We start from the raw sequence: 18,540 nt of genomic DNA, 5'->3' as shown, positions 1-18,540 counted from the left end.
TTGCGACCCTTGAGACTCGACCGGGACAGCGAAGGCTCGACGCGGTAATAGCGCCGAGGCATGTAGCGCGCACGGGGCATGGAGACGGGCCAGGGCTCTGGTGGTCATACATGTGGTGAGACAACTGCGAATTTGACTCGGGATGACTACAAGCAACAGTGAAATTCCTTCAAGTTTCAGACAGGCGGTCAAGAAAGGAGCGGTGATGTTGAGTTCAGGTAACTCTTATGTGTGACACCCAATATGTGAGTTGTTCACTTTCACGCAGGTCAGTGATCGGTGTGTGATGATGTTGACGGATACTCTGGAAGTTAGGAGCACAGACTAGAGTAAAGAGGAACTTAATTTTGCTCGAGTGTTGACTGTGGTCAGGAAAAGGAGGGACTACAAGTTGCAGGTGGAGTCACATGGAGTCTTTGGAGTAGTAGCGGTACTCAGGGGATAAGCTTAAGTCCAATGTACATGAAAGTTTGACGCATTGATGAATCCAGAATGGTGGAGAATATTCGCCAAGGTGGAGGTTGTTGGAGTTGTGTCGAATATAGTGTACGAGGTAGGTTACAGTTGGAATTGTAGTTGTATCGTGTTTGGATAGGATATGGAGTCGTGTCCTAATAGGACACTTGTATCCTAGGCCTCTCATATATAGCGGGGCTAGACACACGATGTAACCTATGCCAACATAATAGCACCGGAACGCAGGGGAAGCCGGCGGATTGTGCTGGTGTCCAGGGCGATCGGGTGCGGTATTGTAGCGGTGTCATGGGGAGGAGCGCCCATAGTCAGGCCCCGGGGATGTAGCCATATTGGTGAACCTCGTTAACAAGTCTCGGTGTCGTGCTCGTGTGATTGCTTGGTCCTCGGATGATCGACGGTATGCCTCAGATTTATTCTAACATGAACTATAAGAGTTGGCTTCATTTTAACTGAAGGAGGTGGTCCAGCCTCTGCGTGATGTCGCTGAAGGACTGTTGTCTGCCTTGTTTTGAGACCTTTCTTGAGCATGCTCGAATACACATGTGCGGGTATTTGGATAAAAAAATTCCAACCGGGCTCTCACCCCTTTCCATTAATCAGTTAATGGAAATATTCGGTACAAGTCTCCGAACATCGACCATCGACAACTAAAAACATAGGAGGCAGGAAAGGGGAGAAGTGAGTTGGGACATTAACAGGAAACCCACAGCAGATGCTTGATGTCGAAACATCTGCTATGGAACGGAAACCTTAACACCATCACCTATCCGAGCGGTTCCTACTTTTCCTTTTCATTCTGCCAACGTGGCCGCTGCTCGCTACTCACTGTCTGTTACAATAGTTTCTGCAGCAAGGTCTGTGTTGCAAAAAATGTGACAAGACCTTTGTTACAGAAAAATTAAATTACAATGAGACATTTGTTGTAAAAAATATAAATTGCAACAAGACCCGTGTTGCAAAAATAAACTATAATAGAAACTGTGTTGCAAAAATAAGATCTACAAGTTGATATATGTTGCAAAAATTTGTGCAATAGGACCCGTGTTGTGGAAATTTCCTGCAACACGACCTATGTTGCATTGATAGAAAGTTCGCTCGATCGCTCAATCCACCTCATCGAATGGCTCGCATAGCAGCACTCATATTTGATAATCTAGAACTTGTAATCTGTCTCCTACCTAATCTTCAGACGTGGCGTCTTGTTCTTCAAGTCTTGTACTTAATATATACTCGTCCTCGAGGCTCAATAATACATTCATCATATTCCGCAATAATTCCTCTCTCTCCCTTCTAATATGGTGTCAGGCTTACACCCGCCGCTTCTGCCCTACGCGCCATCCCGGGGCGCTCAGCCTCCATGATCGCCTGCGGGGGCCATGCAGCCAGTACTTAGGGTCCGTCCACCGGTTGTGTTGGCCCGCTGCCCTAGAGAGCCTTTTTCCCGAGCTCTTGCCATGGGTTTCTTTTTGGTTTTCTGATCTAAGCTTAATCGGTTTGCGTCGCCCGCCGGCGCCGTCGAACCCCTTCGCGCGCCTCTACTCCAATACCGCTGCGACCAGTTGGCCTCTCCTCCGACCCTGCGGGCACGCGCGCTGAGGCGGCCCGTCAGGGCCAGTAGCCGTCCGTGCGTCGGCCCGTCGCCGCCTTGCTCGTATCGGACTCTTGCATCATCCCGATCCGGCAGCCTTGCACGATACGGCAGACCAGCACAGCCGCCGTTCGCGCACCGGCACGCCCGTCGATCCACGATGTCCATCGTCACCCGCCTCCTCCGGCGGACCTACGGTGTGCCTCGCTGGCCTCGTCCCCGACTACGTCGGGCCGGCTGCCTTGAGCTCGGGCGCCGCTGCTCTATTGTCGCTCGGGCCTCGCTGCCCGGGCGCTGGCGCTGATTTGGCAGACCGGGTGCCGGTGCTGACGCGCTCGTCTGCACGTCGTCCGTCGACGTCAGCTCCATCTCAGACTCCGCCGCCAACCCACCTCCACCGAGCGGCGTCCCCGACCTCACGCACGATCGGCTTGATCACCCGCTCGTAGCCGCGATTCGCCCCATCTATGCCGCGCGACCGACCTGGCCAGTCGGGTTCGCGCGCCTCCGCAAGTCCCGGAAGACCGTCCCGAGTGCAGCGCGCCTCTCCACCGATCGAGCATCGGGCTGCCGTTGCGTCGCCCCGTCGGGCCGCAGTGCCGCCGCCCCATGGTTCTCCGCGCGACTGCATCGACTCGCACATCGCCGCTGCGTTGCCCCTACGGGGCGTTGTGACGCGATATGCGGTCCCTGCTGAATCGAGCGCCACGAATCCAATGGGACCCTCCACGGCAGGCTGGGATGCTGGGGGTGGCAGGCCGAGATGCTGCAATCCCCGGCATTGAAAAGTGCGAGCTGCCATCAGTGACGTGCAACCGAGTAGAGGCGATGCTGGGAGCGGTAAGCAAAGATGCTACAACCCTGGCAGCAACTATTTTTGTTCTTCCCCGTGTTTCTATCGCTTCAGGCTTCCGGTGATAGTGTTGCCCGGTTTGGACTTGAACATCTCATGGCACGACATGGTTTGAAAGTTTATCTCACGGGAAAAATGCCATGACTATTTATCTCGCTTACTGGAAGCTAAAGGTTTTTTTGGGGGGAATCACCACACCTACTCTTTATTTCATAATATTTTGGTATATAAACAAGTAATTGCCAGCTGGGACGAAAGGCAAAAATGACGGCCGCCCCAAAGACGACGCAACTTTTACTAAATTGTGAGCCTCTACATTTGCATTTCTACTCTCATATGATAATAAGGCACTAGCGAATATCCTCTGCTTGATGAAAAACTCCTTAACAATGGTGCCATAGCTGCACAGATTTACTTTTATGTTTCGCATCACCTCCCATGTAGTCCGTCGTAACCTGCTGAACATGTGATAAGTTGAGACTCCCAGACGCCTCCTTGACAATGGTGCAATAGCTACCCGCAAAAAAAAGAAGACAATGGTGCCATAGCGACACAGATTTACTTCCTGTATGTTTGGCATCACCTCCCATGCAATCCGTCGTTATCTGAACATATGATAAGTTGAGACCCCCATAAGAGGACAGTGAAGAGGAGCTGCCTCCCCCCACCCCCCCACCCACCCACCCCCCAAGGTGCCGCAAGCTGCCATCAAGACAGTTTGACTCCAGCAGATTGTGCTTGCAACACGAGGCGGATTCAGGAGGGGGTTGGCAGGAGGTGCTGCCGTGGCTCCCGTGCCATCCCCGTTTTGCTCAAAGGTAGATGCTGCAGATGTCTCGTTCCTGGCTATCGCGCCGCTGATTACAGAGATCTGTTTCGATGCTCCCACTGCCTCGAGAATGGTCATCGGTCACGTGGGTGTCGTAATGCTTGGCATCCGCTCAGCTTACTGTCAAAATCTGTCATGCTGATGCTGCCTATCCATCATCAAGCTTCAGCTCCACATCAGGCCCATTCCGAGGTGATTCGGTGTGATTCGTGGGGGTCTATAGTTGCTGCTCCCACAGGCTCACCAACCTCAAGTAATTTGGCCATGCAGTATGGTCTTTGTGCACAAGTCAAGCTGATGCACTCTGAACTATTGGAGTTGTGTCGAATATAGTGTACGAGGTAGGTTACAGTTGGACTTGTAGTTGTATTGTGTTTAGATAGGATATGGAGTCGTGTCTTAATAGGACACTTGTATCCTAGGCCTCTCATATATAGCGGGGCTAGACTGAAGGAAATATGCCCTAGAGGCAATACTAAAGTTATTATTTATTTCCTTATATCATGATAAATGTTTATTATTCATGCTAGAATTGTATTAACCGGAAACATAATACATGTGTGAATACATAGACAAACAGAGTGTCACTAGTATGCCTCTACTTGACTAGCTCGTTAATCAAAGATGGTCATGTTTCCTAACCATGAACAAAGAGTTGTTATTTGATTAACGAGGTCACATCATTAGTTGAATGATCTGATTGACATGACCCATGCCATTAGCTTAGCACCCGATCGTTTAGTATGTTGCTATTGCTTTCTTCATGACTTATACATGTTCCTATAACTATGAGATTATGCAACTCCCGTTTACCGGAGGAACACTTTGGGTACTACCAAACGTCATAACGTAACTGGGTGATTATAAAGGAGTACTACAGGTGTCTCCAAAGGTACATGTTGGGTTGGTGTATTTCGAGATTAGGTTTTATCACTCCGATTGTCGGAGAGGTATCTCTGGGCCCTCTCGGTAATGCATATCACTTAAGCCTTGCAAGCATTGCAACTAAATGAGTTAGTTGCGGGATGATGTATTACAGAACGAGTAAAGAGACTTGCCAGTAACGAGATTGAACTAGGTATTTGGAATACCGACGATCGAATCTCGGGCAAGTAACATACCGATGACAAAGGGAACGACGTATGTTGTTATGCGGTTTGACCGATAAAGATCTTCGTAGAATATGTAGGAGCCAATATGGGCATCCAGGTCCCGCTATTGGTTATTGACCGGAGACGTGTCTCGGTCATGTCTACATTGTTCTCGAACCCGTAGGGTCCGCACGCTTAAGGTTACGATGATAGTTATATTATGAGTTTATGCATTTTGATGTACCGAAGGTTGTTCGGAGTCCCGGATGTGATCACGGACATGACGAGGAGTCTCGAAATGGTCGAGACATAAAGATTGATATATTGGAAGCCTATGTTTGGATATCGGAAGTGTTCCGGGTGAAATCGGGATTTTACCGGAATACCGGGAAGGTTACCGGAACCCCCCGGGAGCTAAATGGGCCATGATGGGCATTAGTGGAAAAGAGAAGAGGCAGCCCTACATGGGCTGCGCGCCTCCTCCTTCCCCTAGTCCTATTAGGACTAGGAGAGGTGGTCGGCCCCCTCTCTCTCTTTTCCCCCTCCGCGAGTCCTATTCCAACTAGGATTGGGGGGGAATCCTACTCCCAGAGGGAGTAGGACTCTCCTGGCGCGCCACACCTTGGCCGTCCAGCCTGCCCCCCTCTAGTCCTTTATATACTGAGGCAGGGGCACCCTAGAACATACAAGTTGATCCACATGATCTATTCCTTAGCCGTGTGCGGTGCCCCCAGCCACCATAGTCCTCGATAATACTGTAGCGGAGTTTAGCGTAGCCCTGCTGCTGTGGTACATCAAGATCGTCACCACGCCGTCGTGCTGATGGAACTCTTCCCCGACACTTTGCTGGATCGAAGTCCGGGGATCGTCATCGAGCTGAACGTGTGCTCGAACTCGGAGGTGCCATAGTTTCGGTGCTTGATCGGTTGGATCGTGAAGACGTACGACTACTACCTCTATGTTGCGTCAACGCTTCCGCAGTCGGTCTGCGTGGGTACGTAGACAACACTCTCCCCTCTCGTTGCTATGCATCACATGATCTTGCGTGTGCGTAGGAATTTTTTTGAAATTACTACGAAACCCAACAGTGGTATCAGAGCCTAGGTTATTTATGTTGATGTTATATGCACGAGTAGAACACAAGTGAGTTGTGGGCGATATAAGTCATACTGCCTACCAGCATGTCATACTTTGGTTCGGCGGCGTTGTTGGACGAGACGACCCGGACCAACCTTACGCGTACGCTTACGCGAGACCGGTTCCCCCGACGTGCTTTGCACATAGGTGGCTTGCGGGCGACTGTCTCTCCAACTTTAGTTGAATCGAGTATGGCTACGCCCAGTCCTTGCGAAGGTTAAAACGAAGTCTATTTGACAAACTATCGTTGTGGTTTTGATGCGTAGGTGAGATTGGTTCTTGCTTAAGCCCGTAGCAGCCACGTAAAACTTGCAACAACAGAGTAGAGGACGTCTAACTTGTTTTTGCAGGGCATGTTGTGATGTGATATGGTCAAGGCATGATGCTGAATTTTATTGTATGAGATGATCATGTTTTGTAACCGAGTTATCGGCAACTGGCAGGAGCCATATGGTTGTCGCTTTATTGTATGCAATGCAATTGCGATGTAATGCTTTACTTTATTACTAAACGGTAGTGATAGTCGTGGAAGCATAAGATTCGCGAGACGACAACGATGCTACGATGGAGATCAAGGTGTCGCGCCGGTGACGATGGTGATCATAACGGTGCTTCGGAGATGGAGATCACAAGCACAAGATGATGATGGCCATATCATATCACTTATATTGATTGCATGAGATGTTTATCCTTTTATGCATCTTATCTTGCTTTGATTGACGGTAGCATTATAAGATGATCTCTCACTAAATTATCAAGAAGTGTTCTCCCTGAGTATGCACCGTTGCCAAAGTTCGTCGTGCCCAGACACCACGTGATGATCGGGTGTGATAAGCTCTACGTCCATCTACAACGGGTGCAAGCCAGTTTTGCACACGCAGAATACTCAGGTTAAACTTGACGAGCCTAGCATATGCAGATATGGCCTCGGAACACGGAGACCGAAAGGTCGAGCGTGAATCATATAGTAGATATGATCAACATAACGATGTTCACCATTGAAAACTACTCCATCTCACGTGATGATCGGTTATGGTTTAGTTGATTTGGATCACGTAATCACTTAGAAGATTAGAGGGATGTCTATCTAAGTGGGAGTTCTTAAGTAATTTGATTAATTGAACTTAAACTTATCATGAACTTAGTACCTGATAGTATCTTGCTTGTTTATGTTGATTGTAGATAGATGGCTCGTGCTGTTGTTCCGTTGAATTTTAATGCGTTCCTTGAGAAAGCAAAGTTGAAAGATGATGGTAGCAATTATACGGACTGGGTCCGTAACTTGAGGATTATCCTCATTGCTGCTCAGAAGAATTACGTCCTGGAAGCACCGCTGGGTGCCAGGCCTGCTGCTGGAGCAACACCAGATGTTATGAACGTCTGGCAGAGCAAAGCTGATGACTACTCGATAGTTCAGTGTGCCATGCTTTACGACTTAGAATCGGGACTTCAACGACGTTTTGAACGTCATGGAGCATATGAGATGTTCCAGGAGTTGAAGTTAATATTTCAAGAAAATGCCCGGATTGAGAAATATGAAGTCTCCAATAAGTTCTATAGCTGCAAGATGGAGGAGAACAGTTCTGTCAGTGAGCATATACTCAAAATGTCTGGGTATAATAATCACTTGATTCAATTGGGAGTTAATCTTCCGGATGATTGCGTCATTGACAGAATTCTCCAATCAGTGCCACCAAGCTACAAGAGCTTCGTGATGAACTATAATATGCAAGGGATGAACAAGAATATTCCCGAGCTCTTCACAATGCTGAAAGCTGCGGAGGTAGCAATCAAGAAGGAGCATCAAGTGTTGATGGTAAACAAGACCACTAGTTTCAAGAAAAAGGGCAAAGGGAAGAAGAAGGGGAACTTCAAGAAGAACAGCAAGCAAGTTGCTGCTCAGGAGAAGAAACCCAAGTCTGGACCTAAGCCTGAAACTGAGTGCTTCTACTGCAAGCAGACTGGTCACTGGAAGCGGAACTGCCCCAAGTATTTGGCGGATAAGAAGGATGGCAAGGTGAACAAAGGTATATGTGATATACATGTTATTGATGTGTACCTTACTAGAGCTCGCAGTAGCACCTGGGTATTTGATACTGGTTCTGTTGCTAACATTTGCAACTCGAAACAGGGACTACGGAATAAGCGGGCACTGGCAAAGGACGAGGTGACGATGCGCGTGGGAAACGGTTCCAAAGTCGATGTGATCGCGGTCGGCATGCTACCTCTACATTTACCTTCGGGATTAATATTAGACCTAAATAATTGTTATTTGGTGCCAGCATTGAGCATGAACATTATATCTGGATCTTGTTTAATGCGAGATGGTTATTCATTTAAATCAGAGAATAATGGTTGTTCTATTTATATGAGTAATATCTTTGATGGTCATGCACCTTTGAAGAGTGGTCTATTTTTGATGAATATCGATAGTAGTGATACACATATTCATAATGTTGAAGCCAAAAGATGCAGAGTTGATAATGAAAGTGCAACTTATTTGTGGCACTGTCGTTTAGGTCATATCGGTGTAAAGCGCATGAAGAAACTCCATACTGATGGACTTTTGGAACCACTTGATTATGAATCACTTGGTACTTGCGAACCGTGCCTCATGGGCAAGATGACTAAAACACCATTCTCCGGTACTATGGAGAGAGCAACAGATTTGTTGGAAATCATACATACAGATGTATGTGGCCCGATGAATATTGAGGCTCGTGGCGGATATCGTTATTTTCTCACCTTCACAGATGACTTAAGCAGATATGGGTATATCTACTTAATGAAACATAAGTCTAAAACGTTTGAAAAGTTCAAAGAATTTCAGAGTGAAGTTGAAAATCATCGTAACAAGAAAATAAAATTTCTATGATCTGATCGTGGAGGAGAATATTTGAGTTATGAGTTTGGTGTACATTTGAAACAATGCGGAATAGTTTCGCAACCCACGCCACCCGGAACACCACAGCGCAATGGTGTGTCCGAACGTCGTAATCGTACTTTACTAGATATGGTGCGATCTATGATGTCTCTTACTGATTTACCGCTATCGTTTTGGGGATACGCTCTAAAGACAGCCGCATTCACGTTAAATAGGGCACCATCAAAATCCGTTGAGACGACGCCTTATGAACTGTGGTTTGGCAAGAAACCAAAGTTGTCGTTTCTTAAAGTTTGGGGCTGTGATGCTTATGTGAAAAAGCTTCAACCTGATAACCTCGAACCCAAATCGGAGAAATGTATCTTCATAGGATACCCAAAGGAGACTGTTGGGTACACCTTCTATCATAGATCCGAAGGCAAGACATTCGTTGCTAAGAATGGATCCTTTCTAGAGAAGGAGTTTCTCTCGAAAGAAGTGAGTGGGAGGAAAGTAGAAATTGACGAGGTAACTGTACCTGCTCCTTTATTGGAAAGTAGTACATCACAGAAAACTGTTTCTGTGACACCTACACCAATAAGTGAGGAAGCTAATGATGATGGTCATGAAACTTCAGATCAAGATACTACTGAACCTCGTAGATCAACCAGAATAAGATCCGCGCCAGAGTGGTACGGTAATCCTGTTCTGGAAATCATGCTACTAGATCATGATGAACCTACGAAATATGAAGAAGCGATGGTGAGCCCAGATTCCGCAAAGTGGCTTGAAGCCATGAAATCTGAGATGGGATCCATGGATGAGAACAAAGTATGGACTTTGGTTGTCTTGCGCGATGATCGGCAAGCAATTGAGAATAAATGGATCTTCGAGAAGAAGACTAACGCTGATGGTAATGTTACTGTCTACAAAGCTCGACTTGTCGCAAAAGGTTTTCGACAAGTTCAAGGGGTTGACTATGATGAGACCTTCTCACCCGTAGCGATGCTTAAGTCTGTCCGAATCATGTTAGCAATTGCCGCATTTTATGATTATGAAATTTGGCAGATGGATGTCAAAACTGCATTCCTGAATGGATTTCTGGAAGAAGAGTTGTATATGATGCAACCGGAAGGTTTTGTCGATCCAAAGGGAGCTAACAAAGTGTGCAAGCTCCAGCGATCCATTTACGGACTGGTGCAAGCCTCTCGGAGTTGGAATAAACGTTTTGATAGTGTGATCAAAGCATTTGGTTTTATACAGACTTTCGGAGAAGCCTGTATTTACAAGAAAGTGAGTGGGAGCTCTGTAGCATTTCTGATATTATATGTGGATGACATATTGCTGATTGGAAATGATATAGAATTTCTGGATAGCATAAAGGGATACTTGAATAAGAGTTTTTCAATGAAAGACCTCGGTGAAGCTGCTTACATACTAGGCATTAAAATCTATAGAGATAGATCAAGACGCTTAATTGGACTTTCACAAACAACATACCTTGACATAATTTTGAAGAAGTTCAAAATGGATCAAGCAAAGAAAGGATTCTTGCCTGTGTTACAAGGTGTGAAATTGAGTAAGACTCAATGCCCGACCACTACAGAAGATAGAGAGAATATGAAAGATGTTCCCTATGCATCAGCGATAGGATCTATCATGTATGCAATGCTGTGTACCAGACCTGATGTGTGTCTTGCTATAAGTCTAGCAGGGAGGTACCAAAGTAATCCAGAAGTGGATCACTGGATAGCGGTCGAGAACATCCTGAAATACTTGAAAAGGACTAAGGATATGCTTCTCGTATATGGAGGTGACAAAGAGCTCGTCGTAAAAGGTTACGTTGATGCAAGCTTTGACATTGATCCGGACGATTCTAAATCGCAAACCGGATACGTGTTTACATTAAACGGTGGAGCTGTCAGTTGGTGCGGTTCTAAACAAAGCGTCGTAGCGGGATCTACATGTGAAGCGGAGTACATAGCTGCTTCGGAAGCAGCAAATGAAGGAGTCTGGATGAAGGAGTTCATATCCGATCTAGGTGTCATACCTAGTGCATCGGGTCCAATGAAAATCTTTCGTGACAATACTGGTGCAATTGCCTTGGCAAAGGAATCCAGATTTCACAAAAGGACCAAACACATCAAGAGACGCTTCAATTCCATCCGGGATCTAGTCCAGGTGGGAGACATAGAGATTTGCAAGATACATACGGATCTGAATGTTGCAGACCCGTTGACTAAGCCTCTTCCACGAGCAAAACATGATCAGCACCAAATCTCCATGGGTGTTAGAATCATTACAGTGTAATCTAGATTATTGACTCTAGTGCAAGTGGGAGACTGAAGGAAATATGCCCTAGAGGCAATAATAAAGTTATTATTTATTTCCTTATATCATGATAAATGTTTATTATTCATGCTAGAATTTTATTAACCAGAAACATAATACATGTGTGAATACATAGACAAATAGAGTGTCACTAGTATGCCTCTACTTGACTAGCTCGTTAATCAAAGATGGTTATGTTTCCTAACCATGAACAAAGAGTTGTTATTTTATTAACGAGGTCACATCATTAGTTGAATGATCTGATTGACATGACCCATTCCATTAGCTTAGCACCCGATCGTTTAGTATGTTGCTATTGCTTTCTTCATGGCTTATACATGTTCCTATAACTATGAGATTATGCAACTCCCGTTTACCGGAGGAACACTTTGGGTACTACCAAACGTCACAACGTAACTGGGTGATTATAAAGGAGTACTAGAGGTGTCTCCAAAGGTACATGTTGGGTTGGCGTATTTCGAGATTAGGTTTTATCACTCCGATTGTCGGAGAGGTATCTCTGGGCCCTCTCGGTAATGCACATCACTTAAGCCATGCAAGCATTGCAACTAAATGAGTTAGTTGTGGGATGATGTATTACAGAACGAGTAAAGAGACTTGCCAGTAACAAGATTGAACTAGGTATTTGGAATACCGACGATCGAATCTCGGGCAAGTAACATACCGATGACAAAGGGAACGACGTATGTTGTTATGCGGTCTGACCGATAAAGATCTTCGTAGAATATGTAGGAGCCAATATGGGCATCCAGGTCCCGCTATTGGTTATTGACCGGAGACGTGTCTCGGTCATGTCTACATTGTTCTCGAACCCGTAGGGTCCGCACGCTTAAGGTTACGATGATAGTTATATTATGAGTTTATGCATTTTGATGTACAGAAGGTTGTTCGGAGTCCCGGATGTGATCACGGACATGACGAGGAGTCTCGAAATGGTCGAGACATAAAGATTGATATATTGGAAGCCTATGTTTGGATATCGGAAGTGTTCCGGGTGAAATCGGGATTTTACCGGAGTACCGGGAAGGTTACCGGAACCCCCCGGGAGCTAAATGGGCCATGATGGGCCTTAGTGGAAAAGAGAAGAGGCAGCCCTACATGGGCTGCGCGCCTCCTCCTTCCCCTAGTCCTATTAGGACTAGGAGAGGTGGCCGGCCCCCTCTCTCTCTTTTCCCCCTCCGCGAATCCTATTCCAACTAGGATTGGGGGGGAATCCTACTCCCAGAGGGAGTAGGACTCTCCTGGCGCGCCACACCTTGGCCGGCCAGCCTCCCCCCCTCTAGTCCTTTATATACTGAGGCAGAGGCTCCCTAGAACATACAAGTTGATCCACGTGATCTATTCCTTAGCCGTGTGCGGTGCCCCCAGCCACCATAGTCCTCGATAATACTGTAGTGGAGTTTAGGCGTAGCCCTGCTGCTATGGTACATCAAGATCGTCACCACGCCGTCGTGCTGATGGAACTCTTCCCCGACACTTTGCTGGATCGAAGTCCGGGGATCGTCATCGATCTGAACGTGTGCTCGAACTCGGAGGTGCCATAGTTTCGGTGCTTGATCGGTTGGATCGTGAAGACGTACGACTACTACCTCTACGTTGTGTCAACGCTTCCGCAGTCGGTCTGCGTGGGTACGTAGACAACACTCTTCCCTCTCGTTGCTATGCATCACATGATCTTGCGTGTGCATAGGAAATTTTTTGAAATTACTACGAAACCCAACATAGACACACGATGTAACCTATGCCAACATAATAGCACCGGAACGCAGGGGAAGCCGGCGGCTTGTGCTGGTGTCCAGGGCGACCGGGTGCGGTATTGTAGCGGTGTCATGGGGAGGAGCGCCCATAGTCAGGCCCCGGGGATGTAGCCATATTGGTGAACCTCGTTAACAAATCTCGGTGTCGTGCTCGTGTGATTGCTTGGTCCTCGGATGATCGACGGTATGCCTCAGATTCATTCTAACAAGTGGTATCATGAGCAAGGTTATGAGGAGGCTGCGGATTGTTGATCTGGAGGAAGAATCGAGTCGAGATGCAGCCGGTTGTGGTGTGGTTCTCGGCAAGATCGAAGAAAGCATATGCGGAACGTGTAGTAGCAGGCGAGGCCACGAACAAGCGTCGGGCAGCAGATCGAATCAGGAGCAGCGGTGGCATGCGCATGCAACGCGTGTGGAGCAGCAGATCGAGATGTCATAAGGCGGCGGCGTGACGTGTACGAGCAGGGCAGCAGGTAGAGCGCTAGGGCATGGTGTACACGCAGTGCGAGGCAAGCGCGTGGAGGCAACGAGAGGCTGGCACGCGTGGCAGGCCAGGCCGTGCAGGGTGGATCAAGGCCCGTGGTAGGCTAGGCTACAGGAGGTTTCCGTCGGTTGCACTACGTGATATTTGTTTGAGGAGAAAAATTAGCACAAGGACCAGAACCAGACCGTGATTGCTATCTAAAAGGAAAAGAAAGATACGTCCAGAAGCTACGTGTGAATGTGTGATGGATTGGAGTTTGACTAGCGTCATTGATCTCCTTTGGTACGTGCACACAGGAAGGCTACATGGGATTTATTTTTTGGTCTCCTTTTGTTTGGTACACAGTTTGTGTATGGATGGCAGTCGCACTTGAGGATTCGAGGAGTCTAGAGCGTGCTGGGCAGAATCATGCATACACAGGGCGTTCAAGATATCCACAGATGTGCGAGCAGTCATGGTGCAAGGTGAAGCATGGTTGTAGCCGGACAAGTTTGGCTGGGTCGGACTGGCCAGTCTGACGGATCGACTTGGATGTCGGTTGGTACAGAAGACGGTGGTGAAATCGGCAACGACGACATAGGAGAATGATGCTGATGGTGACCAACTTCTGGGCGTGGAAACACATGGCGCAGGCCCGAGGCTTGTGTGGCTTCGACAAGACTATGGCGCGGGGTTGATTCAAGACGGTGCACATGAGAGCTTGGAGTCGACGGGGCGCGGGGTGGCACGTACAACCACCATGGAGTCATGTTGAAGCTGGAGCTGGATTGAGGGGCTACGGCGTAAGTCGACAGAGAGTCGAGGCCTATTCAGCGGGAAAAAGCGAGTGGCATGCAGTTCGGACTGGAGCCCAGTGGTTTGATGGAAGCGTGAAACTCGTCATCGGTCGGTGATGATCGGTGGTACTCTGCAGTGGGGGTTGAGTGGTGTGGGTTTGCGACCCTTGAGACTCGACCGGGACAACGGAGGCTCGACGCGGTAATAGCGCCGAGGCGAGCAGCGCGCACGGGGCATGGAGACGGGCCAGGGCTCTGGTGGTCATACATGTGGTGAGACAACTGTGAATTTGACTCGGGATGACTACAAGCAACGGTGAAATTCCTTCAAGTTTCAGACAGGCGGTCAAGAAAGGAGCGGTGATGTTGAGTTCAGGTAACTCTTATGTGTGACACCCAATATGTGAGTTGTTCACTTTCACGCAGGTCAGTGATCGGTGTGTGATGATGTTGACGGATACTCTGGAAGTTGGGAGCATAGACTAGAGTAAAGAGGAACTTAATTTTGCTCGAGTGTTGACTGTGGTCAGGAAAAGGAGGGACTACAAGTTGCAGGTGGAGTCACATGGAGTCTTTGGCGTAGTAGCGGTACTCAGGGGATAAGCTTAAGTCCAATGTACATGAAAGTTTGACGCATTGACGAATCCATAATGGTGGAGAATATTCGCCAAGGTGGAGTTTGTTGGAGTTGTGTCGAAAATATAGTGTACGAGGTAGGTTACGGTTGGACTTGTAGTTGTATCATGTTTGGATAGAGTGAATTGCAAGAAACCACCACATTTGGGGCTTATCTTGCAGAAAACAACGTGGTCGCTAATCATTTGCAAAAGCCACCGCGGATTCAGTAACAGTTTTGCAGATTGCACTGAACATGTCATTTGGCTCGGTTGAGGGTGTTTCCGACATGTGGGGCCCAATATGCGTGACATGGCGTAACGGACGCGCTGACGGCGCCGTTTGCTTAAGACAGACGCGGTCGGGTCGCCAGAGACAGACCACCCGCGCCCGACCACATCTCGCTCGATTTCTCTGCTCTCACGCTCGCTCTCTCTGCTCCCACACTCGCTCACTCCCCTCCCATTTGCTCCTCTCCTCTCCGGTCACCGCCGTCCGCCGTCCGCCATGGTGTCCTGGACCGACAGTGAGAGCACAGACGGCTCCGCCGCGTAGTACATCTCCTCCGACGACTCGCCTGTCAAGGTCAGAACATTCTATTCCTCATTTCTGTTCTAGGGTTTGTAGGGTTGAACATTTGCTCGATTTGAACACATTTTTGTTGGATTTCTCATATCCCAGCTACAATTGATGAGCCGTCGTTCGAGGGTCTTGCTGACGACTTGAATGTGATTTGTGAGCATGGGAATCCAGGGAGGAAGTATGTTGCATTTGAGGGGATAAGCATTGGTAGGAGGTTCATTGCTTGTGCCACTGAAGTCAGTTTTAAGTTGTGTTTGCAGCATTCCAATTCTTGTTCTAGGGTTTATAGTAACTGTTCCTGTTCTAGGGTTCATAGTTACTGTTCATGTTCTAGGGTTCATAGTTACTGCTCATGTTCTAGGGTTTATAGTTACTGAATTTAGTTCTAGGATTCATAGGTAGTGTTCTTAGTTGTAGTTTTCATAATTATTGATCATTAAATGAATGTGATTCTGGTACATTAACAGAATCAGCTATTTAACTGAATCTGTAAGTAATGTCTGTATTTTTGAACTGATTTTTTCTATTGTAGGGTGTTGCAAATTGTGGATTAGTGCAGTGGGTAGATGAGCATTGGCCAGAGCATCTACAGAATGCTATCCATAAGCTCTGGCTTATGTATGAGCATAGCCAGCATGAAAACAGGATGGCATGCCTGGAGCATGCAAGCACTGTACACAATCTCACACAGCAGAAAAAAGAGTTGCAGGAGACATATGAGAAGCTTGTTGAAGATGTGAACAACCTCTTGGATTATAAGGAAAGCCAGCCTGAGGTAAACCAGAAGAATGATGCTGACAACATTTCAGTTAGTGTGGAAAGCAGCATGACAAAGGATGCTGACATAAAAAAAATTAAAGGCTGCTGTTGACCAGTTAAAGCAAATTCATGTAGCTCAAGCCACTGTCATTAGGAATTTGAAGTTCAACCATCTTAAGGAGAAGGAAAAGTTGAGCTCTGATAAGAGGACTTTGGAGATTTGCTATGCTGACCTAAAGAAAGAGAACGATGACCTGAAGAAAGAGAAGGATAAGCTGGATTGTTGGATTGCTGAGCTGATGAAAGTGAAGGAGAAGTTGACCATGGAGAAGAGTACTCTTGCTTCCTTCATTGTTGAGCTCAAGACAGCAGGTGATAGCAACAAGAGGAAGCTTCACCAGATTAAGGCTATTTGTGATGAGGACTAATTTGTGTTGCTGTCTGACCATGTGTGTCAATGATGTCTTTTGTAGTAGCTATGGAGGAAAGCTTGTAATGTGTTAAGCTTTATTGTGGTGAACTCTATTATGTCTGTAGCAATGAACCTTGGATTGTATGTTGTTTGTGAGAGTACTATGTTTGTGATGAATTATCAGCTTTTATTAAGTTCAGTTTATGATGAATTAACAGCTTGGATTATAGCAAGTAGATAGTGAACATAGATAGCAAGTTCATAGTGCATAGATAGTCTGACATAGATAGTGGCATACTAACATAGATAATAGCTGCATAGATAGTCTGACATAGATAGTGGCATACTAACATAGATAGTAGCTGCATAGATAGTCTTACATAGATAGTGGCATACTAATTAGATAGTAGCTGCATAGATACAACTGACATAGATAGAACTGGCAAACTAACATACTGACGAAACTGAACTTTTTCTTCTTGTGATGAAACTGAAGACAACATGTCACTCCTCCTTCTTCAGCATCTTCAGGCGTAGGGAGCGCCGCACGTCATTGTTGTTCACCGCCGCCCTCTTCTTCTTGGCCGGCGCTGGCTCCACCACATCTTTACCACCGCCCTCCTCTTCTTGCTTCACGACGACGAGCTCTGGGTTGTCGGCGACCTCCGGCAGCTTATCCACATCAATTGGGCTATTCTTCTGCCCCTCGGCGGCGTGGAGGACGGGCACCAGGAGCTGCACATCAGGCTCGTCGTCGGAGGAGTCGAAGGAGAGTACGACGACCTCGTCCACCTCATCGTCAGAGGAGTAGCCGTCAGATTCGTCAGAGTTGTAGTCGTCAGAGGACTCGGACTCGGCGTCGGATTCGTCGTCTGGCCCGAGCACCCATGGATTGCGCCTTTCCCAGTAGGCGTTGTTGATGGGGGCTGGGAGAGCGAGGACGGCGTCGGTGATGTCATCCGCGGCGGTCGGCGGCGTGGTGGATGAGTGCTACATCCACCAACGGGCGCGCTGCCTGGGGTCGGGGGAGCGCTGCACCTCGCGCATCGCCCACAGGAGAATGGTCGCCGGCGGGACGGTGCAGCCGGCAGGGAATGCACGCTGCCTTTCGGCAGGTGTCATCACCTTCACCAGGCCGCGGGCATGGTTCCTCAGCATCGCCGCACTGGGGAACCAGCGCGCGATCTCCCTGTACTGCGCGCGCAGCTTGCGGTTGTTGCCGGCGAGCTCTTCGATGGCCAGCTGCCAGTCCATGGCGACAGCGGTGGGGGTGGCTCTCGGCGGTGGTTTCGACGGGAGAGAGGGGGGATAGGAGTGGGCGGTGCGGGCGGCGAGTGGGCGAGTGATCGAAGAGAGCGGTAGGTGCACACGTATTAAAGGCAGAAACCGAAACGACTAGTTATACTAAACGGACGTTCACCACGCTGGCGGCCTCAACGCTCTCTCAACATAGTGCGTGCCTAACTAAATATAAATAAAATTGTGGATGCTATTAAAACAACATCACTAGCACTATCCTATTGGTATTGAACCCTTGGTTACTACCCACTGGTCCTGGATTCGATCCCCAGGCCAAACTATTTTTGTGCAATTTTTTTGGATTTACAAAATTAATATGTCAGTAACTTCTTAGGGTTTTTATTTTTGTGCATTTTTTTGGATTTAAAAAATTAATATGTCAGTAACTTCTTAGGGTTTTTTCGACTCCGAGGCACCCTAAATGCCCTAGTGGAGACATTTTAGGTTTTGTCGACGCCGAGGAACCCTAAATGCCCAAGTGGCGACATTTTGGGTTTTGTCGACGCCGAGGCACCCTAAATGCCCAAGTGGAGACATTTTGGGTTTTGTCGACGCCGAGGCACCCTAAATGCCCAAGTGGAGACATTTTAGGTTTTTTCGACTCCGAGGCACCCTAAATGCCCAAGTGGAGACATTTTAGGTTTTGTCGACGCCGAGGCACCCTAA

The 18,540-nt window shown here is 47.6% G+C and overlaps 1 pseudogene; it reads left to right on the top strand.

Annotated features, from left to right (window-relative positions):
- The first annotated feature begins 15,329 nt into the window (after positions 1 to 15,329).
- On the top strand, positions 15,330 to 16,591 carry LOC125549537 (uncharacterized; annotated as a pseudogene).
- Positions 16,592 to 18,540: the final 1,949 nt, after the last annotated feature.

This window comes from Triticum urartu, chromosome 3A (assembly GCF_056163025.1).
Source record: "Triticum urartu cultivar PI428250 chromosome 3A, HENAU_Tu73, whole genome shotgun sequence".
Lineage (NCBI taxonomy): Eukaryota > Viridiplantae > Streptophyta > Magnoliopsida > Poales > Poaceae > Triticum > Triticum urartu.
This window is presented reverse-complemented; position numbering and strand designations above follow the sequence as displayed.